Source organism: Pollachius pollachius, assembly GCF_949987615.1.
Source record: "Pollachius pollachius genome assembly, chromosome: 4".
Taxonomy (NCBI): domain Eukaryota; kingdom Metazoa; phylum Chordata; class Actinopteri; order Gadiformes; family Gadidae; genus Pollachius; species Pollachius pollachius.
Window position 1 is genome coordinate 15,982,098 of NC_136937.1, and position 24,578 is coordinate 16,006,675.

A 24,578-nucleotide genomic window follows, 5' to 3' on the forward strand; every position below is an offset into this window, starting at 1 on the left:
CTCAGAGGCACTGACCTATATTTAATATTGAACAGACACACAGATGAGTCCCGGTGCACGGCACCACACAGAATGCTGCGTTGTTTAAGAAGGGAGGCATTGTTCCAAATCCTTTCAATCCTTCTGTAAAAAAAACTGAATCATTGTTTAACGGGTATTGGGACGGAGGTTTAAAATATAATCCACCTCGTAGAAACACAAAGATTGAAAAAATCACAGGATGAAAAAGGCCCTCCAAACATTCTTCATACCGCCTAAGCTTCAGGATTGGATTTACAAGATTTCCGTTTTGATTTTGATCATCGGGGGGAGTTATAGTTAAGTCTGCTATCAAGTATGAAACATGATTATTTCTCACTGAAGAGCCCATACCCCATCAAGGGTTACTAACAAACTAAATCATTTGAACCAAATAGTAATAAACACAATATCTCTGCTGCACGCACAAGCACACGCAAGAACACTTGCGTACGCAATTGACTTTCTACACTGACGCATGTGTCGTTTTCTAGTTTGCAACTGGCACAGAGCGTTCTTTTCCCTCCACCGCCACCCGTCGGTAAATTAGGGAATGAATCTGCGCCCCAAGGGGCGGTTCGGCAAGGAGGAGGCGTGTTCTGGCACAAACGATTCCTGGTGCTATTTTGCAGTTTCAGAAAACAATGCCGCCACAAAACAGGAAATACCTGGTTTAAAGTCAGTGGCGCGTTGTTTAGATGCGATTTTAAGGGCGCATGCATAATGTTGCTTGTGTACCTCGCGCATACACTTTGCTTCTCTAATCTACCTACCCACACATTCTTGGTAAATTATTTGGGAAAGAGGGCGGTAGTGCGGTGGAGCTTGAACCCCAGATTCTCCGCCACCGCTGCCCACAGCTCTGAAGTAAACTGCGGGCCACGGTCAGAGGAGAGGTCAGCCGGAGTGCCGTAGTGGGAGACCCACACCGCGATGAACGCCCGGGCCGGGACTGCCTTCGGCCAGTGCGTCATCCTGTCCACCATGGTAAAGAGGTAGGTGAAGCCGTGCAAGGGGGGCAGGGGTCCCACCAGGTTCACGTTGACATGGTCGAACCTCCGCTCGGGCACCAAGAACTGTTCCAGGGGGGCCTTGACATGGCAATTCACCTTGGCGTGTTGACAGGCAGTGCAAGTGTCGACCCAGGCCCTCCCATCCCTCTTGAGCCCGTGTCAGACGAACTTCTCTGACACCAGCCGTGAGGACAGTTTCCTACCTGGGTGAGATAAGCTGTGTACCGCCTCGAAGATGGGGCGTCTCCAGTTGGCGGGGACTACCGGCCTTGGCTGACCCGTGGAAATGTTGCACAGGAGCTTGGCCCCTGTATCACTGAAGAGCTCCTCCAGGCGCAGACCCGTGTTCGACAACTTTAGAGCTTGGACAGAGGGGTCGGCGGCCTGATCCACAGCCATGTGGGAGTAGTCCAAGTTCAGCTGGACCGCACCGACCACTGCCCTGGTGAGACAATCCGCGACCACGTTGGACTTCCCAGCCACGTGCTGGATGTCTGTGGTGAACTCGGAGATGAAGGAGAGTTGGCGCTGCTGGCGGTCGGACCACGGCTCCGCTGTCTTGGACATGGCGTGTGTGAGTGGCTTGTGGCCCATGTAGGCCATAAACTCATGGCCTTCCAGTTAAAAAAATGGAAGTGTCTGACCGCGAGCCACAGCCCGAGGAGCTCTCTGTCAAAGGTGCTGTACTTGCGCTCTCTGGGAGACAGCTGGCGGCTGAAGATTGCCAGTGGCTGCCACGCATCCCAAACCCACTGCTCGTACACCGCCCCCAAAGTCTGATGCATCCTTGGTGAGAGCCGTGGGTGCAGAGGGTGAGGGGTGGGCTAACATGGCCGCGCGGGCCAGGGCCGCCTTGGTGTCCTGGAAGGCCTTGACACGTTTCGCCGTCCAGTCGACCGGTTGCTTCAGAGCCTTGCCCTTCTGGGCCTCGTACAGTGGTTGCAGGATGTGAGCTATGTGGTGGAGAAAGCGATAGTAGAAAGTCACCATCCCGATGAACCCCTTGAGCTCACTGACTGTGCAGGGCGTGGGAAGGCTGCAACAGCTTCCACCTTCTAGGGGAGGGGGATCACACCCTCCGCGGAGATCTGATGCTCGAGAAAGTCAAGGGTGTCCCGTCCGAACTCACACTTTGCCGGATTGCCAATTAGCCCATGTTGGCTGAGCCACGTGAAGAGGGTCCGGAGGTGGGACAGGTGCTCCTCTTCCGTGGTGCTCGCGATGAGGATGTCATCCAAGTAAACGAAGAGGAAGGGCAGGTCCTGGAGCACCGAGTGCATGAGGCGTTGGTAGGTATGTTCCTCAGGCCGAAGGGCATCCGCAGAAACTCGAAGAGACCAAAGGGGGTGACAACGGCTGTCTTAGGGACGTCCTCTGGGTGCACCAGGTCCACCTTAGAGAAGAAGCGTTTGCTCGCCAGGTGCACTGAAAAGTCCTGGATATGCAGGATCGGGTAGCGGTCAGGCTTGGACGCGTCGTTGAGGTGGCGGTAGTCCCCAGATGGGCGCCACCCACCGTCTGGCTTAAGGACGATGTGCAGGGGAGACGCCCAGGGGCTGTTCGAGCGTCGAACGCTGCCCACCTGCTCCATATGCGCGAACTCCGCCCTGGCGACGGACAGCTTCTCTGGGTTTAGGTGCCTTGCCCTGGCGTGGACGGGAGGCCCATTGGTCTCGATGTGGTGCTACACTCCGTGCTTCACCGTGGGCGCGGAGAAGGTGGGCTCAGTAAGGTCAGGGAATTCGGCGAGCAGCCAAAGGTACTGGTCGCTTTCGGCGAGCGTGTAGGACAAACCGCTGTAGACCGCCCCCCCCCCCGCGTTCAGGCAAAGGAAGCAAAGGTCTGTGAGTTGACCAGGCGCCTGTTCCCCACGTCCACCAACGGGTTATGGGGGCACAGAAAATCTGCGCCAAGGAGGGGAAATGTGACAGCTGCGACGACAAAATCCCAGGTTAAGCATTGTCCTCCGAAACACACGTCCACCGCCCTAGTGCCATAGGAACGGATAGGCGTGCCATCCGCACCCACCAACTGCGGACCGTGCTCTCCCTTTGCCACCTCTGATCTCCCTGATGGAATGATGCTCCACTGGGCATCTGTGTCACAAAGGAATCTGCGACCAGAGACGGTGTCCTATATGAAGAGCAGCCTGTTGGTGACACCAGCACTCAGGGCTACTACTGAGCGCCGGCCCTGCTGTTTCCCGTCGGTCCAAAGGAGCAGGGCGAACGGCACCATTTGGCCTTGGCGCTAAAAGTGGCGTGGTAGAAACAATGGCCCGCAGCGTTACCCTGCTGGCCAGGGGGTCTGGCGTCGTCCTTCGCTCTCTTGCGACGGTCCGGTGGCGGGGCAGCCGCGGGAGCAAGTAGGTCGGGGGACCGTTGAGGCATGGCCAAGACGAACCGGTCCGCCTCCCTGGCCAGGGCGTGGGGTCCCACGATGGTGGTATTAGCCAGCGCCACCCTGACCTGAGCTGGCAGTGTGCGCATGAACAGCTCCGTGAAGAGGATCATGGGGTCCTCTGTACCGAGCAGGTTTAGCATCCTCTCCATACGTGCAGAGGGCCTCTCGTCTCCCAAGTCTGGCATGTCAAATAAGCGGGGCACCCTCTCCGCGGTGGACAGCTCAAATGTCTCCAGGAGCAGGGCCTTGAGGCGCTCATATTTGTTTGTCATCGAGGGGGCAGACAGAAACCCTACCAAACGCGCTGCGGTGGAGCTGCCCCAACAAAGCCACAGCATGGTTGTACCGGTCGTCGTCGTCGGTAACGTTGCTTTTGCTGAAATGTGCCTCTACTATAGCGAACCATGCAGCAGGCGCTGAGTCCCAGAACTCTGGCATCTTAAGAGTGGGGGTGCGCCCGTCCTGCGTCACCCTGACAGGAGACGGTGAAGTCTGCCGCTGTGAACGTCTTCCTCGGGCGGACATGTTGCAGAATCGCAGTGTTCGCTTGCGCGGTTTTCGTAAACAAATAACTAACAAAAACGAACGTTGGGGTCACCAGTGTAGTGCCGGAGGAAAAGGAGGACGTAGGCAACGTAATACTAACTGTTTTAATCCAAAACGACACATTACAGTACAACAATCACTCGCAGTGCATGGCGAGAACAACTCGTGCCACCCCCTAAACCCTCCCTCGACCCCCGTGTCTCATAGCCAGTTCCCTCCCTCTCGATCAGTCACAGTAAGAGGGGAACACAAACCAATAATGTAGTCACTACAAGTTAAGTTTTCTTTACCGAAATTTATTTGAAGACTCAATACTTCTGAAGTTGTCGAAGAACACACTATTCCATGTGTGAATTAGGCCATATTATTTGGCCATAAACTAAGCCATTTGAAGTTTGAAATTCATGTGGTCATGCATCTGTCTCATCGGAGACTGCAAACGTGCTGTCAAAATATCAACTTGTCAGATTCAAATGTGCTCATGGCTCTTAAAGGGGATGGAAGATGGCACTCTCATTGGTTTATTGCACGTTACGCCCAAACCACACATACGGGTAATTAGGCTACTTCAGACCAACCCTTTTTAGATTTGCGCCGGGCACAAGAGTCATTCATCCGCCAGTAAAATAGCAACATCACCATAGATCCGCCCACAAAGCTACTTGCGTTTGGCGCTTCTCACTTGCGTTTCAGACCGTTAAAATAGGGCCCACAGACAGAACCCCGAACACACCCACACACCTTGTCCATGGTACATGGACGAGGTGTGTGGCCATGGTCCATGGTCAAAATGGTCATTTTGACTATGGTCCATGGTCAATGCTTTAGGGTAAATTACACTGTATACTATATTTTGGAAACACTCAAATAAAAACACATCTATCCACGGATCCATCAAGTGTCACCTAATGAGGCCTCCTACTGACACTTAGTCGATTGATCATACGATTAATCTAAGAGCAGGTGTCCTCTTTCATAATATCAGAGACGGGGTGCATTCAGCGGGGGGGGGGCATGTCTTTCATACCCATGCTCCACCTATGATTAAAGATATCCCGGAGCTCCCCGAAGGCCTCGTTTGCACTCTTACCAACTCATCACGTCGGTTTGACACTTCAAAAGACACCCCGGCTCCGTCCAAAACACACACTACTTCCTGTGATGCCATGTTTACTCTGGCTTTGTGGGAGCGTGGGGAGTGCCTTTTACCTGATCTCTGCAGCACTGTCACAAGTCTCTCTCATGGAGGGGATCCATTTTTTGTATTATGCATTTTGTGGATCGCACTTAGAAAGTCTAACCTCATGGGAGTTCGGAGTGCTTCACAATGGTTGCCCTCATAGTCACCCGCTAACATTAACCACACACAGAGTTGCACATCGACGGAGGTGTCAACCTTGCCATGTGATGCGAACCAGCAACCCTCCCACTAGCAGGCGAGTCATCTATCCTCAAAGGCAACGCCTCCCACACGCTTTAGCGCCTGTTTGATCATCTTCTGCGTCTCCTCCCTCCCTCTGAGTGCTACCAAGGCTAGGTTTGATTTTCGTTCTACTTGTGTGTTACTTTTTTGTCAAGCACACTGTGGAATCCAAAGTAAATCGAGGCATTTGGGGTTTTCAGTCACTTGCTCAGAGAAGCCAGCTGGTCAAGGGCAGAGCAGACATCAGGGTTTTAACTCAGTGCATTTCCGACCATTACTATTCATTGTTCTTTAAAACTTCCTCTTTAAAAGGCTCCTATTTTACCGCCAGGTTTGAGTGTGATTAGCCATTACAAGCCATTACCCAATCATGATGTCAATTAGGCACAGGAAAAGGCAGATTTTCTTATGGCTTGTAATAGCTAATCACACTCACACCTGTTTGTACAATAGGGTAAAATATTAACCTATATATTTTTTTTTAACCATATTGACTCATTTATATTTATTTATAGATTCATTTATTTGTTGAATGATTTATTTCATAGCCATATATATTTAATTTGTGGCCATAGTTATTTATTGATGTGTTTATTTATAAATTAATTGGTAAATGAATTAATTAATTGGTAAATTTCTTCCACTTAAGATAGCAGCGAGGGTTAATGAGCAGGCCACACACAACACACACAGGCGGCTCTCATGTCTGTGTCGTTTGTAGCGTGATGATGACCCTGCCTTCCTTGAGAGTCTTTCTAGTGACAGTTTCACTAGTTAGTAGGGATGTGCCTTCCTCCTCTAAAGCGATTTGATACACACCTCGATTACAGCGGCGCCGATACGACTCACAAGGAGAGGTGCTTTAGTTGAAAGGATTCAGCGCGACTGGGTTTGATTAGCGGAATAATCTATGGGATCTTGATGCGATTGGATACACTTATACTTGTTACACACATACATCTTCAAAAGGGATCTGCAAATGATCACAGAAATCAGTGATTTTGTTTCATTTTGATTTGAATAAATAATTGGAAAATCAAAGAAAATAATATTTCAGTATCAAGAGAGTCAAGAAAATGATTACCCTATGAAATAAATGAGTACTTATTTGTAATCAAAGATGTGTGTTAGGAAGTTGTATGGACGTGTATGGACCACTGCTCATGATAGTTGCTGCTGGCTTTGCTGGTGAACAGCAGTGTACAGTGGTTCTGGTTCTGGATCAGTTCAAACGCTGGACAGCTTGACCCCTTAACCTCCATCCCAGCCCAGCTGGGTCGCTACAGGTGGTAGCTACACACAACAAAACAGAATCCATCTAAAAATTAATGGTTTCTGAACTCCAGAATCCTGCCCTACAGTTTGTGAATAGTCTGTGACTAGGCCCTTGGGTGCGAAATAGCAAACATTAAGTTCAATACTAGTAGTGTTATTATTTTAATCTGTTACAAAGCGGTGTGAATTAATGCTAGTATATGCCGTTTTTGTACCAGCCTGTGTTGTAGCTTCACCTTGACAAACAAGGCGAGGCTTGGCTCCCAATGGTCTGAATAATGACCTGTTTCCTGGTGGGAGGATAATAATTAATAACTCCATGACTGTGGACCCAAAGTCGCTGCCTCCGTTCCATTGGAAGGGAAGTGAAGGTGACAGGATGGTAATTACATATGTACGGTGAGAATCCAAGCTAATCTGAAGGAAACCAGGAGGGCACTCTGAACTGCGTTAGGATGTGTCACAATCTTCTCTGTGTCCTTGGGGTGAAATCCCATTACCCCACCCGAGGAAACGTTTGTGTTTTTTCCTGTTGCTCCATTTATTTCAATCCTAACTATTTAGGATTACAATTAAAACCCCTAATTCAATATCCTATTCATATCATATCCTTTCTCACTGCCCCTTTCCCCTTCCCCCCAAAGAAGCTTGTGCTTTTTGTCAGGCCATCACTGTAAACAAGAACTTGTTCTTAATGATCTGTCTGGTTAAATAAAGGTAAAAAAAGAAAATCACACACACACACACACACACACACACACACACACACACACACACACACACACACACACACACACATACACACACACACACACACACTCACACCACCCAACCCCCTGTTGCGATGACTGAACCACGTCAGGATGTGTCACAATCTTCTCTGTGTCCTAGGGGTGAAATCCTATCCCCCCACCCGTCTGAAATGTTTGTATACATCACATCATAATTACATTGGAAGTGCTTTGGGTGAACTTTGGGATGAATGGATTAATGATGAATCTGGATTAATGATGAATGATGAATGAATTAGGGTGCAGAAACCCGGGGCTGGTAATGAGGGTTTAATGGATGGAATCTGAGGTTTGTTTGTTTGTTCATCTTTTGGTGGGTGGTCATAGAAGAGGCTCATTGAGAGTATGAGAGCTCATTTTTAACTCAATTGATTTGAGCATGATAATAACCCTAAAAGTATACATATATTGAAACATACACAAACCTACACCGGCATTGAATTCATTCTCTAAAGCCACATATCTTTTTTTTTTATGTTGCTCATATCATATCTGTAGAGGAGAGAGAGAGAGAGAGAGAGAGAGAGAGAGAGTGAGAGAGAGAGAGAGAGAGAGAGAGAGCTTTATTAATAAAAACCTTGAATCTCTCCCTGCTGCCGCTGTGACGGCACCTCCAACTATTTAACTGAATCACCACGAATCCCGGGGTCTATTGTTTCATCGGCTGCCATAAAAGCTGCAGTCAGTCGAAGAGATTCCGCTGTCTTTGGGTCTTTGTGCAAATGAAATTGCTCCAAAATGCAGGCTTCAGCTGTTCAGAGGCGATACATTATGCCCAACCTGCGTCTCACTGGCGTTTGGATTATTACCTCTAGCAATATCATGACTGGTAACGCCATTGTCTCTGGCTTCATCAACATAAAAATCATCCCAGTGAGTATTAACACCAATCCCCCCACACTCACCCACAACCAACCCCCCGACCCCCACACACCCTGAACCACACCATTAGTAGGTTGGCAGCATAATATTAGTTGGCTGAGCTAGACTCTCGTCTCCTTGACAAGACTCTATCCCTGTTTCCCTGCGGTTTGATGTGGATTCCCTTGAGAACAACAGCAGGTACTGCAGAGAAATTACAGAATTTGTGCGCCGGAATGAATGAATGAATAAAATGAATGAATAAAAAGGTAGCAGTGTTGGCCGAAGAAAAGAAAGAATAGTTGAAAAATTTACATTTGTGAAAAAAGCAAACATTTGAACATGTAAATGTGGTTCAGCCGACCGTTGTGTCGTTGTGTTGAGCATTTAAACAAATAATCACCTTGCTACCACACCCTGGAAAGACCCTGGAACAAAATAAGCAAAATAATTCAAAATATGCTGTGTCGTGGGCTCAAAGATTGTTTAGCAATTAAACAAATCGCCCAGCACTGCAACAGATGCCCGAACCTGAAACAAAAACACTAAACCTGTCTCTGAATGTAGAGGACTCTGAATGACTCACACTACCATGGAGTCATTTGGTAAACACTTTTATTCAAAGCACGCTACAGACTGAACACATTTGAGAATACATGTCAGCAGTAGTTCAGCGTTTGGCATCTCGCACAAGGGTGATTTAGGGTAGGCAGCCGACATCAAACCCAGAACCCTTCAGCTGGGAGTGAAACAGCCACACCAATGCTTCCCAACTGTTTGGGGCCGTGACCCCACTTCTAGCTCTGGAAATGTTTGTGACCCTAACTTCAACTTTTACGAACACAGATTGTTTTTACCTCCAAAAAAACAATTATAACATCTACGTCCTTGTAGAGTTCATCGCATCGCTCCACCACACACTAAGTGATTAGAGGCAGTTTGCTCCTGGCTAGGAATCAATAGGCAGTTATTGCTTATAAATAGGTGGTCTATGTGATTTAAAAGGTTTGCTAAAATGGATCATCAAACATCTAAACTTATGTCTTTAATCCCCCACGAGCCCATGTGCATCTCAGGGTACCCAGTAGGGTCCCGACCCCAAGGTTGGGAACCAATGCTCTACACGATCCTGTAACAAAGCATTGCATCTTCGTCCTTGTTCTCCGACTGTTTGCTAAGATTCCTGCTCCCCCTCTCCCCACTGTCCCAGAGCTGCCTGATATACTCCCACAGTAGCCACGTCTCAGACACCCTCAGACCAGTTTTAGCGGGGGGTTAGGGAAGGTACAACCACAAAGCCTAGATATGGATATTATCCTGGGCATCGCTATGGCAATACCCAGAGAAGGGACATATTTGTTTTTGCATTATTAACTGAAAACAATGTCTTTGTTAGCCTGAGGTTCTATGAATGATGCGTGAGGTGTTGCACTATTGGATGGTTGGGGAGGGGGGGTGGGGCGTGTACACCAATACTCCATCTGTGGATTTTGAATCTTTCATTACACACAGACACACACACAAACAAAAAGGTAGCAGTCTGATATATCTTTAAGAAAGTGTCCTGAGACAGATGGTGAGCCGGCTATGTGGAGGAGCTCAGCGTGGAGCATTTTAATGTTGTACCTTTTTGTTTCATAATCCACACAGCTATCAATGCCATTATTGTGTCAGAGAGAGAGAGGGAGAGAGAGAGGACCCCTCACTCCAAAAATACCCCTTCAACCCAGACCGCATCACCACAGGCCGTCCATCCACACTCACACACCCTGGAGCCACAAGGCCCAGGCCGACACCCCTAGTGCCTACCCCACTTTACACCTACTCCCAGACTGTGAGCATGGGAAACAGCCCATCCCGAGACCGTAGCATACACGGGATGCTCAGTGAGCTCTACACGTTCCTGATCCAGAACTAAACTACTGGACCATCAAACAAAAGACACCATGGAATATACAAGGCCTGAGGTCGACTGCCTTTGGTCTGAAAAGCAGAAACCTAGACTTCATCAAGGAAATCCGAAATACAGACATTGTCATCCTCCAAGAGACCTGTTGTAGAGGGGATGGTCCCACTGGCTGCCCTCTAAACTACAGAGAGCTGGTGGTACCATCCACCAAACTACCAGGGGTGAAACAAGGAAGAGAATCGGGAGGTATTTTAATTTGGTACAAATCCGAACTCACCAACGCTGTTAAATTAATCAAAACAGGGCAATTCTACATCTGGTTAGAGATAGAGAAGGGACTTACCGCATCAGAAGAAAACATCCTCCTGTATGCAACATATATCCCTCTATTAGAATCCCCATACTACAACGAGGAAAGCTTCTCTATACTAGAGGAGGAGGTCAACCACTTCCAGGCCCATGGTCATATTCTAATCTGTGGTGACCTCAACGCCAGGACGGGACAGGGGCCTGACACCATCAGCACACAGGGAGATAAACACCTACCAGGAGACGGGACCATCGCCTCCCCAAATTGTCCTGCCAGATATAACTACGAAAAAACTACAAACAAACATGGACTACAACTATTACAGCTGTGCCGCACCCAGGGACTGTACATCGTCAACGGTAGATCCCGCGGAGACCCATATGGAACATACACCTACAGCTCATATCTCAGCAGTAGTACTGTAGATTATTTTATCACAGACCTTAGCCCTGGGTCTCTCAGAGATTTCACATTCAGCCCATTAACACTACCATCAGACCACAGCAAAATCACAGCCTACCTACATAGACCAACACCTAACCAATAGGCATTAAAACCAAACAAACTACACACTATAAACAAATGCTATAGATGGAAGGAGAGCAGTGTCAAAACATATCGAACACCGTGAAGCAAAATCACATTCAGACACTTATAGATAACTTCCTAGACCAAAACTTTCAGTGCAACAACGAAGGGATCAACAGTAGAAAGCCTTAACTACATATTTGACATCTCAGTCTTACAATCAAACCTGAAGGTCTCAAACAGTCAAACTAAGAACAAAAACAACTTAAACGATAAGTGGTTCGACGACGAATGCAAAAACACTAGGAAAACATTGAGAAACTTGTCAAATCAGAAACATACGGACCCAGACAACAACAATATCCGTCTCCATTATTATGAGACCTTAAAACAATACAGAAACACAATAAGAAGAAAAAGGGACCAACATGCTAGGAACCAGATAAACCAAATTGAGGAATCCATAGACTTAAACCATTTCTGGGAAAATTGGAACACATTTTTCCCAGACACACAAAAACGGGAAGAATTAAGCATTCAAAATGGAGATTTATGGGTAAATCACTTCTCCAATCTCTTTAGCCCCATTGTAAAGAACAAAGAACAAACACATATACAAGATAAATTATAAACACTAGAATCAGTTTTTAAAGATTATCAGAACCCACTAGACTCTCCAGTCACATTAAAAGAACCACAGGACAAAATAAGTTATCTTAAACTAAAAAAGGCATGTGGTGTTGATGGTATTCTAAACAAAATGATTAAATATACAGATCTCAAATTCCAATTGTCAATTCTAAAACTGCTTAACACTGTTCTTAGCTCCGGGATCTTCTCCCAATATTTGGAACCAAAGACTGATTAGCCCAATCCACAAAAGTGGATATAAATATGACCCAAATAACTACAGAGAGGTCTGTGTCAACAGCAACCTCTGTAAAATTCTATGTATGATTATAAATAGCAGCTCCCTTAACTTCCTGACTGACAATAATGCCATAAGCAAAAACCAGATTGGCTTCTTACCAAATTATCGTACAACAGATGATATATTCACATTAAGCACCCTCATTGACCACCAAATTAAACAAAACAAAAGCAAACTATTCTCCTGCTTTGTAGACTTTAAAAAAGCCTTTGACTCAATTTGGCATGATGGTCTGTTGTTTAAATTAATAGAAAGGGGTGTTGAAGGAAAAACTTACGACATCATGAAGTCCATGTACACAAACAACAAATGTGCAGTTAAGATAGGAAAGAAACACACAGACTTCTTCCAACGAAGCCGGGGTGTGAGACAGGGATGCAGCTTGAGTCCAACCCTGTTCAACATATACATTAACCAACTAGCAAGCACATTAGAACAGCCTGCAGCCCCCGGCATAACACTGGTAGACACCAAAATCAAATGTCTGCTGTTTGCAGATGACCTGGTGCTGCTGTCCCCAACTAAAGAAGGCCTACAGCACCATCTAGATCTTCTGCACAGCTTCTCTCAAACTTGGGCCCTAACCTTAGTAAAACCAAAATAATGATGAAAAAAAGACCCAGCCTCAGCAAATACACATTCCACCTAGACACTGTTACTCTAGAGCAGTGTTTCTCAACCTTTTGTCAGTCACGGTACCCTTTACATGAATGAAAAATCTCAAGGCACCCCAAACTTTCTTTCTTTCTTTTTTTTTTTTTTAATATAGATTAACATTCAAATACATACTGTCTCTGAAGACCAACAAATGCATAACACATGTACATATGCATAACACATGCATAACAAATGCATACTACAACACGGACGCACACCCACCCACCCATCCACACACCCACCCATCCACACACCCACACCCTCTTCTTACACACTTTTTACACATTTTATATTAAACAAATCGTTTTATTATGGTTATTTATACTGGTTTTAAATTAGATAAGGGAGGTGATAACAGCAGGCCAGTGCACATTTTAACTAACTATTTACATATCAAACAAAACTTTTAATCCTAAATTACACACACACACACACACACACACACACACACTGTCGAGTCAAACTGTGGTTTTAATTTTACTTTGGGGTTTAAGAAAATAAACTGGAAAAAAAGAAGAAATGAACGGACAAAAAAATAGTGATTTAATGTTAAATTGGGAGCGGAAGGACTCACTAGCTCAACTAATGGTTGACGCAAAGTTCTGGCCAACGGCAAAGATAATCTACGTCATACGCGCGACGCAGACACGAGCAGCACTTGAGCTTCAAGGAGGCACGAGAGGGAACAAGAGAGTGGTTAGAAAACCACAGCAAATGCGCAAACTAAAATCTCTTGGATCGTACATACTTAACATCTTTGAAATCTGGAGAGGCAGCCGGTAAGAGAATGTAGCCTACTTCCGATCTTTTCCATCAAAGTCCGCCGCTGCTCCGGTAACGTTGTTTGTGCTATTTATAGCTTCTAACCGCAGCATTCGCTGCAAGTGGGGATGCCAATGTTGTCTGCCTATACCGTAAACTGTTAACTAAGTTGTCACTTGTTAGAAATAAGGTGATGGTGAGGCTGCAGTAGCCATTTTTGTATAAGTGATGGTTTATGCATTTAGTATTTTATTATTGAATGTTCCACAATTGAAGAATGTAATTTCTGCGTTGTTTGTGTACTTTTTAAGTTTAAAATTCCAGTATATTTTGTACAAGAATTTATATCTGAGAAAGTCAATTATTTGCACATGTTGGTGTCGGTTTATTGTGGTGTGTATTGCTGATATTCATGTGTGTTTTCTATGTTTCTGTTTATCTTTAAAGGTTTTTTACCTAAAGGTTAATGGCAAGAGAAAATAGCAAGCTACTGTTTAACTGAAAATAAAAAAGGAAAGAAAAGTGAAAACGTAGCCACTACCTGGGACTCAAGTCATTACATTTTGAGTAGAATCCAGTTTTCCCAAAACAAGTACGAAACAAGAGGCCTATGATTTCATGCTCAACCACTTGCAAGACCTCACAAAGATGGCAAAAGGATTGCATGATCGCTGGAAGCGATGGATTCCATCAGATCAGAAAAAAGTCATCCAAGACCGACTTAGAGAGCTAGACCTCACAGTACCTGTGCTTGTGTCTATGAAGGCTGAATTCATACAGGTAAAGCTGAAAGAAGAGGATAAAAGACAGACGTGGACTGCCCCCCTAAATCCTACCATGCCCACAATCAGGTTAAAGCCAATAGCTCTCCCCAAGTTCTCTGGCGTTAAACGAGATTTCCATAGATGGAGGAAAGATTGGGAAGCGCTGCAAAGGCAAAGTGAACCCACAGGCTCAAGAGAGGTGAAGAAATTCCAGTTGCTGGACAGCCTGGATGAAAGAATCACCAGAGACCTCAGGCTCACCACCTACAACACTGCAGAAGACGTTTTCCGTGTCCTGGGAAATCGCTATGGAAACCAAACCGCCATCGCCATTGAAATTGTGGAAGAGTTGCAGAAAATGCCAGCTGTTAGGAGTCACCAACCACGAAAGATAGTGGAATTGATTCAAGCAGTTGAGAAGGCATTGCAGGATTTGAGTGACCTGGGAGACACAGGGGCAATCAAGAATCCGTTGGTCATAAAGTCCATCGAATGTAAGCTTCCTGAAAATCTGAAGAAGGAATGGCTTGTCTATGTGGCTGATAGTCAGAATGCTGTGTTCCCAGACAACAGATTTGACAGTCTGTTAGCATTCCTGAAAGAGCAAGAGTTCATTTACGAGCAACTCGAGCAACTGATGGATGAGGAACCAAGAAAAGAAGCAAGATCTGATTCAAGACCCGCCACAACAAGAGCCACAAAGTCTGATGGGGCCCAGGCAGGATGTGTCATCTGTGGTGACGAGAAGCACAGAGCAAAGCTGTATTTCTGCAAGCAATTTCGAGCCCTAAAGCCAGCAGAGAGGAATGCTGCCGTAAAGGAGCTAGGGGCATGTGAGAGGTGCCTCGAAATCCATGATGACTTGGCATTCTGCAAATCCACCTTTCTCTGTAGGCGTCCATACTGCAAAGATGGTCGTGATCATCACTACTACCTGTGTCCAAATGCTGATGAAAGAAGCAGTGCTGTCCAGAACAGGGGTAGACGCCATTCTGGGGAAGCAAAGGAAAAGTACACTGCTGACCAGGAGGACTTCATAAGAAAACTCTCCCCAGAACTTGCAAAACAGTGTCGGGATGCCTTCTCGAACGCCGCCTCAAAGACCCTCAGCACAGTCACCAAGCCATCAAGCCTTCTCATTGAAGGTGGTCTACAAGAGTTCCCGGTCATAATGATGCTCCTTAATGTAACAGCCAATGCTGGACAGAAGATCGGGACCTTGATCGACCTGGCATCGGACACGAACTATATCACCCACAAAGCTGCAAGCAAGCTGAACCTCAGAAGCGAGGAAATCACCCTTGTTGTCCATGGGGTTGGGGGGATGAAGGCTCACGTGGAAACGAAGAGGTACTTGTTGAAGATCAGAGTAGAGACTCCCAGAGGAACCCTTCAATCCCACCAGTTCATTTGCTATGGACTGGACAACATTGCAGATGTCTACAAGGGTGTAACCGCGAGACAACTGCAAAAGTTCTTTCCTGACATCCCAGCCGATGACCTCACAAGACCCAAGGAGATAAGCTGGCTGATTAGTCACAGAGAGGGTAAGCTGGCACCTCAGCGAATTCGAGTTGTTGGAAACCTTGTGCTGTGGGACGGACCGTTGGGGAAGACCGTTGGAGGGACTCACCCAGACCTGTTTGAGAGCATCGCCGTGTCAGCCCACGCATCCAACACTCACTTCGCCAGGTCAATGAGGACTGCCGCCAGTAAATATGAGGAACTCCCCACCAGGATCTTAAAGCAGCAGCAAACAAACAGTCGTATCTGCCACGACATCCAGGAGTCAACCACCTTCACAACTGGGCAAGACTTCCTGGAATGGTGGAGATGGGACAGTATTGGCGCTGCCTGCGATCCAAGGTGTGGGGGCTGTCGATGAGGAAACTGCCAGCCAGGTGGGAAAAAGATGACCCTTGCTGAGGAACGGGAACTCGAAGTAGTGAGAGACGGACTCACGTACGTCGCAGGTGACTGCCACAGCAAGGACCCGCATTGGCATGCCAAGTACCCCTGGATAGAAGACCCAGTTTCACTCCCGAACAACAGGGGAGCTGTTGAGGCCACTTTCCTCAGAACAGAAAAACATCTTGCCAAAGAGCCCAAATGGAAAGTTGCCTATGCTGCCCAAGTCCATGACATGGTCGCTAGAGGTGCTGCAATGAAGCTCTCCAAAGATATGATTACCAACTGGACCGGGCCAGTATGGTATGTCAGCCACCTCATTGCTCCAAATCCACACTCGATCACGACACCAGTGAGGCTCGTTTGGAACAGCAGCCAGAAATTCAGAGGTGTGAGCTTGAATGACATGCTGATGAAAGGTCCGGACGTCCTCAACCCGATCCGTGCAGTCCTCCTGAAGTTCAGAGGTGGGGTGTACGCTGCTTTGGGTGACATAAAAAAGATGTACAACTCTGTGTGGCTTGAGGATCGTGAAGTGCACCTCCACAGATTCCTGTGGCGAGACTCTGAGAACGAGGAGCTGGGAGAATATGCTGTCACCAGAGTGAATATTGGAGACAAGCCAGCAGGGTGTATCGCACAGCTTGCAATGCGAGAGACCTCCAACCTCCCTCAGTTCATGCACCTTGAGGAGGAGCGCCGGGTACTCCAGCAGGACAGCTATGTCGATGATATCCTGACATCGCAAAATGACCTCGACCGCCTGAGAGCCATCACTGCAAATGTCGAGAGCATCCTGAAGGCTGGAGGATTTCAGCTCAAGCCGTGGGTGTTCTCCGAGCAAAGTGGGAGGCAGGACGAGCCAGACAACAGCGCAAGAGCCAAAGAGGGAACCTTGGTCCTCCCAAATCAAATGGGTGATGACGACAATAAGGCACTCGGCCTTGGCTACATTGTTGGGGAAGACAGGCTTCATGTCTTGACTTCCATAAACTTCTCAAAGAGGAAGCAAAAGATGCGGCTTGGTCAAAACCTCCTGCAAGAACAGGTTAGGCCTCAGACTCCCAATCCCCTGACAAGAAGAGAGTTGCTCAGTCAGGTGGCTGGATTGTATGACCCAAGTGGGCTGGTGACGCCTGCAAAGCAGAAGGGAGCTATCCTGGTGCGCCAAGCATTCCAAGAGGCAAAAAACAAAAGTTGCCCAGCCAAAGACACATGGGACACAGCGCTCTCAGAGGGCCTCAGGGAAGATGCAATTGAGCTTTTTGAACAATATGTCCAGCTCGGCAAGGTCAAATTCACCAGGGCTCTAACTCCTTCATGCCATACCGGTAAGCCGTGGGCAGTTACATTCTCAGATGGGAGCGAGCATGCCTACGGAGCAGTTATGTATCTGAGGTGGAGCTCTGATCAAGGCCCCATCATCAAGCTGGTGGAGTCTAAAGCCAAACTAACCCCTTTGGATCAGAAGGGCGATGCTGTGAAATCAGAGGTATGTGGAGCAGTCTTTGCGTCCCGCCTGAAGAGGTACTTTGAAAAGCACAGCCAAATCAAAATTGAGAAGTGGTTCCATCTTGTCGACAGCCAGACCGTTCTTGGCGCAATCCAAAGAGAGAGCTATGGCTATCAAACTTTCTTTGCAAATCGGATAGGAGAAATCCAAAGCAACTCACAAGTCCAGGACTGGTGGTGGATCCCTGGTCCGCAGAACATTGCAGACCTAATCACGAGAGGAAGCGGCCCCAAACAACTTGATGAAGACTCAGAGTGGCAGAATGGTCCAGAGTTCCTGAGCCTTCCTGTGTGTGAGTGGCCGATCAAATCTGCAAAAGAAATTGCTACTGCTGCCAGAGAGAACATCAACAAACTGCAAAAGAAAGCCTTTGTCGCTGCTCTGACGAGAGCCCAGACAATGGGACCAGGACGGAAAGGGGACCATGTCCAAGTAGATCAGCAGAGACCACCCGCAGGGTCAGCAATCCAAAGCCTTGTGGACATCAAACGGTTCAGCAGCCTTACCAGACTTGTTAAGACCATTGCTTGGATCTGGAGGGCAGCTAGAAGGTTCCTTGGACCAAACCGGATCCCGAATAGACCAAAGTGGGAGGCTGTCCATTTAACCGGAGTCGTCTCTGTCCAAGAAAGAAAAGATGTGCTACGAGACCTTTTCCTTGCTGCACAAGAGGGCGCAAATTTCCCAAGTTCTACAACAGACCGGCCTGTGGTCTATAAAGAGGACTCTGGGCTCTTTGTCTGTGGTGGAAGAGTGCAGGGTTTCAAAGAAGACAGTGTCGCCATCCCCCTCTTACCTTGTGACTCATGGGTGTCTACATTGCTAGCTCGAGAGTCTCATGGTGAGGGTCATGACGGAGTGGCTGGGACCCTGCTCAAGATGAGAAGGAAGGCCTGGGTTGTAAGAGGAAGGAGAATAGCCCAAAAGGTCGTTGACGGCTGCCTGGTCTGCAGGAAGGCAAAAGCAAGAAAGTGCCAACAAGTGATGGGTGATTTGCCGCCTGAGAGGACTGAACCTGCAGCACCTTTTGAGTACACCTCTGTGGACCTTTTTGGACCCTTCCAGGTGAATGATGATGTCAAGAGAAGAGTGACTCTGAAGGTGTGGGGTGTGGTCTTCTGCTGCATGGCCAGCAGAGCCATCCACACTGAGCTGGCAAACTCTGTGTCCAGTGAGGCGTTCCTGATGGCCTACCAAAGGTTCACAGCAATCCGGGGGCATCCAAGGAAGATCTGGTCAGACCCGGGTACCAACTTCATAGGTGCAAAGCCGGCCCTGGAAGAACTGTACAGATTCTTGGATAGCCAGAATAAAGCTGCCTTGGAGGAGACTGCTGCAAGGAATAGAACCGTGTGGGAGTGGAAAATCCATCCTGCTGATTCCCCACATAGAAATGGTGCTGCAGAAGCCGCTGTGCGCATCGTGAAGAAGGCGCTCCAGAGTCTTGGGAAGGAGTCTGGATTGAGTTACAGTGAGTCTCACACAGCCCTGTACTTGGCAGCCAACCTTGCGAATGAGCGTCCAATTGATGCAAGGATGCAGAGCCGGGAAGACTGTATTCAGTATGTAACACCGAATTCCCTTTTGCTTGGACGAGCTTCTCAAAGTGGAGACGTCAAGACCTTTGACTTTACTAGCTACCCTTACAAAAGGCTCAGAGCGATGCAATCTGAAGTGACCAAGTTCTGGAAGAGCTGGAGTCAGCTGGCTGGCCCCAATCTTTTCGTGAGAAGCAAGTGGCACATCACAGAGAGGAATGTCGCTGTTGGGGATATCGTCTGGCTGTGTGACCAAAACTCAATGAGGGGGCAGTTCAAGCTTGGCAGAGTCATCAGCACAAATCCAGACGGCAAAGGCATTGTGAGGGATGTGAATGTCAGGGTCTTCCCAAGCTACAGTGTTCCTGTGATTAGACCTGGAAGCGTGAAGAAACCAAAAACTGATGGGCCAAACTTGAAGGTCCAGGCTACTATCCTTCACAGAGATGTCCGGCGACTGGTCGTTCTGTTGCCTGTTGAAGAACAAGTGACTCACTGACGGTAGATCTCCTTTAAATTGAGTTTGACTTTGAGGTGGCGACCTTCCCAGTATGTCTACCGGAAAGATCGAGTGGGAGGTGTCGAGTCAAACTGTGGTTTTAATTTTACTTTGGGGTTTAAGAAAATAAACTGGAAAAAAAGAAGAAATTAACGGACAAGAAAATAGTGATTTAATGTTAAATTGGGAGCGGAAGGACTCACCAGCTCAACTAATGGTTGACGCAAAGTTCTGGCCAACGGCAAAGATAATCTACGTCATACGCGCGACGCAGACACGAGCAGCACTTGAGCTTCAAGGAGGCACGAGAGGGAACAAGAGAGTGGTTAGAAAACCACAGCAAATGCGCAAACTAAAATCTCTTGGATCGTACATACTGAACATCTTTGAAATCTGGAGAGGCAGCCGGTAAGAGAATGTAGCCTACTTCCGATCTTTTCCATCAAAGTCCGCCGCTGCTCCGGTAACGTTGTTTGTGCTATTTATAGCTTCTAACCGCAGCATTCGCTGCAAGTGGGGATGCCAATGTTGTCTGCCTATACCATAAACTGTTAACTAAGTTGTCACTTGTTAGAAATAAGGTGATGGTGAGGCTGCAGTAGCCATTTTTGTATAAGTGATGGTTTATGCATTTAGTATTTTATTATTGAATGTTCCACAATTGAAGAATGTAATTTCTGCATTGTTTGTATGTATACTTTTTAAGTTTAAAATTCCAGTATATTTTGTACAAGAATTTATATCTGAGAAAGTCAATTATTTGCACATGTTGGTGTCGGTTTATTGTGGTGTGTATTGCTGATATTCATGTGTGTTTTCTATGTTTCTGTTTATCTTTAAAGGTTTTTTACCTAAAGGTTAATGGCAAGAGAAAATAGCAAGCTACTGTTTAACTGAAAATAAAAAAGGAAAGAAAAGTGAAAACGTAGCCACTACCTGGGACTCAAGTCATTACATTTTGAGTAGAATCCAGTTTTCCCAAAACCTCCAATAGATGTCAGTTCCTCTTTCAAGTTGGGGAAAAAGTACAAAACACCAAAAAACACGGACAACTTGACACACACACACACACACACACACACACACACACACAGAGGAGTGTGACTTACACTCAGTGAGAGACTTGGGCCTGCGAGGAAGCACACAACCGCTCTATTCTTGCAGGAATGGATGAGAGACACACACTTAGCTCCTGGTCCACAGCTCTCAGGCGTTGTCTGTACTTGTTCTTGATGCAAGTTAAGGTCGAAAAGCTCAGTTCACACAAGTATGTCGTGGCAAAGGGTAACAGTATGTCAACGGCGCTACTTGACAATGTTGGGTATTCCTTTTCCAAAGATATCCAAAATGTATCCAATGCCATATCTTGAAATTGCATCCGTAATGTACGATCTTCTCTCATCTCTGCCAGCTGCTCCTGTGCCTGCATTGGCAGGTCTGCTGCGCTCTCCAGAGCGCACGAATTCCAAGGGTCACGGACCCAGTCAAAACTAGCAAAGGTCTCCGCTGGAAAATACTTATTAAATCTCTCGTCAAGGGTTTGCAGATGCTGAGATATAAGGCCGGAATTTTTTTTGCTGTTTGAATGTTCATTGTACAGAGGAAACATCGCAACGTTCCCCTGTTTCACACAAGAGCGCCAGAGAGTGAGTTTTGACTTGAAGCCACGCAATTTGTCTGAGGAGCTCAGAAGATTTTCCTCTTTACCTTGCATTTTAGAATTAAGTTCATTGAGGTGCTTAAAGATATCAGCCAGGTATGCGAGTTTAGCGCACCATTGTGCATCTGCAATTAACTCTGCATATGCAGAATTCTCTCCTGATAGGAACACTCGGAGCTCTTCTCTTAACTCGTACAGCCTGTCCAAAACCTTTCCGCGTGAAAGCCAGCGGACAGCCGTGTGCAACAACAAGCTCTGATGCTCGGCTCCCATTTCGTTACATAGGATGGAAAAAAGACGTGACTTCAACGGCTGTGCCTTTATGAAATTAACTATGCCCACTGCCCCGTCCAGTACATCGGAAAGTTCTTTTGGCAAAGTCTTTGCAACTAGTGCCTCTCTGTGAAGGAAACAATGCGTGGTGCGAACATGTTGGTTTTGCGCTCTGATCCTGCTGATGAAACCTTTGGCATTGCCGGTCATCGCAGCAGCGCCATCGGTGCAAACGCTGTTACAATTTCTCCAACTTAGACCTCCCTGTTCAAGGTACTCTGTTGTTACACGGTATATTTCCTCTCCCGTTGTGTTGTGCGGCAAACACTTGCAAAATAAAAAATTATCACGAATTTCTCCTCCATCGATAAATCTCACAAATCCCAAAAGCTGAGCGTGGCCACTCACGTCTGTTGATTCATCAACTTGTAAAGAGAATTTACCACTTAGTCTGATTTTCTCTAAGACCACGTCTTCAATGTCTGCCGACATGTCATTAATGCGCCATCCAATGGTAGAGTTCGAAAGTGGCACCTTTGCAATTTCTTTAGCTGCTTGTGGCCCTAACATTTTGTTAACAATAGCCGTACAGGCTGGCACTATCACTGATTCGGCGATTGTGTGAGGCTTTTTAGCCTTAGCTATTATTTCGGCTACCAGGTAGCTAGCCTCCAGTGCATTTTTTGAGACGTTAGCACTCTTGAACATCACCTTCTCCTGTGTGCTATGTTGACTTTTCAAACAAACAAAATAGTCCCTGCTTTGGTTGGCATGTGATGGGTGATTGGTCGTCAGATGTCTTTTCAACTTGCTGGGTACCATGGCCTGGTTGGACAATGTCATACCACATAGCAGGCACAGCGGTAGAGGGCATGACGAGTCGCCGGTGAAGATGAACCCGAAAGTGAGGTAACTGTCATCGTACTGTCTTTTCTTTTCTTTGGTCTTGCTGAAGGTCTCCTTCACTGAATGGCCACTCGAGGATGATGTTGAGGGCTCAGATTCAGATGGATCAGTCTCTGGAGCTTTTCTTTTCAAAAACCTATACATTGCTAAAATAACCGCGACACACACAACGGGCGTTGTGTTGAGTTGATATTGCGCGCTCCTGACATCGCGCGCTGTAAACAAAAGTAACCAATTTGTAGACGTCATACAGGCTGCGTCCCAAACACTGATTGCGGCTTCAGCGTTAGAAAATTAATTTTAACTATTTTCTCTGATGTGTGGCCTCAATTTACTTAACTACGTGTTAAAGCTAGAAGAAAGTTTTCAAAATTATGTATTTATTTCGATTTCATGTTATTAGCCAATGTCAGCCATGTTTCTGCGGCACCCCTGAGGAGGCCACACGGCACCCCAGGGTGCCGCGGCACCCCGGTTGAGAAACACTGCTCTAGAGCAAACAAAAAACTATACCTACCTCGGCATAAACATGAACGCCACAGGAAATTTCAACGAAGCTGTTAATGACCTGAGAGACAAGGCAAGGAGGGCATTTTATGCCATAAAAATAAATATCAAACTAGACATCCCAATTAAGATCTGGCTAAAAATATTTGATGCAGTGAAAGAGCCCATTGCGCTCTACGGCTGTGACATCTGGGGCCCACTCACCAACCAAGATTTTATAAAATGGGACAAACATCAAATTGAAACTCTTCATGCAGAATTCTGCAAATCAATACTAAAAGTCCAAAGAAAGACACCACATAATGTATGCAGAGCTGAATTAGGACGATATCCAATCGTTATTAAAATTCAGAAGAGAGGCCTAAAATTTTATAACCACCTTAAGGAAAGCGACAGCAACACACTCTACAACAAGGCTCTTACCCACAAAGAGTTACACCCAGAAAAGTGTCCCCTTAGCCAGCTTGTCCTGGGAATCTGTCCAACACACAGCAAAACCAAATTATAAGAAAACAAAAGGAAAGTATTTGGCACATTGGAAAGAGTCCACCAAAAACCAGAGTAAATTGGCATGCTATTTGACCCTTAACAGAGACTACACCGTGGCAGAATACCTGACCACCGTGACGGACTCAAAACTGAGGAAATCCTTGACCAGATACAGACTCAGTGAACACAGCCTGGCCATCGAGAAGGGACGCCACAGACAGACCTGGCTCCCAAGAGAAGACAGACTGTGCTCCCACTGCACACACAACCAACTAGAGACAGTACTGCACTTCCTGACTTCCTGCCAGTCATACGAAGACATCAGGAATACACACTTCCCATGGATTACAAAGGCATGCAAGGACTTCAAAGACTCTCCAGATGCTCACAAACTGCCATACCTGTTGGGAGAAATACAACAATGATGACAATGATCACAGATTCGTCACCTGTGGTGATGAGAAAAGGACCTCAAACTCCCCATAGACTCATCCCCTGGACTCACTCTTCACAAAATAATTGCACTATTGCACACATTCTCCATAATGTAAATGCTGTGTATTAAGAGTGTATCTTTAATTCATCTGTTTATATGAGATACTGTAATTTTTATAATATCGCACATTTTACTTTTTAAAGTACTTTAAATGTATAACATTTGATATGTATAGATATTTTGCAATTAATGGTTTAGACTAATTATTATTATTATTATTATTATTATTATTATTATTATTATTATTATTATTATTATTATTATTATTATATATACCTTACCCTTTTACTTTTTATTTTATAACACTGTTTATTTTATTGTTCTCCTGCTTTGGCAATGCAAATGTATATTTCTCATGCCAATAAGCTTTTTTGAATTGAATTGAATTGAGAGAGAGAGAGAGGGAAAGACAGAGACAGACAGACAGACAGACAGACAGACAGACAGACAGGCAGACGGACAGAGTCTACGAGAGGAGGAGAAATAAGTAGTGTAAATTACTATATTACTGATTTATTACTATATTATTGATTTATAACTATATTACTGATTTATTACTGATGTATTCGTGTTTGTGTGTGATGTAACATTAGAAATA

At 46.3% G+C, this 24,578-nt stretch overlaps 1 protein-coding gene across 1 annotated transcript in view; it reads right to left on the bottom strand.

Moving 5' to 3' along the window:
• The window catches only part of LOC307074201 (netrin receptor UNC5D-like), a gene marked incomplete at both ends in the record, with an annotated part of 180,244 nt that overhangs the window by 60,871 nt on the left and 94,795 nt on the right, over positions 1-24,578 (bottom strand). The gene's annotated exons all lie outside the window — the stretch shown is intronic.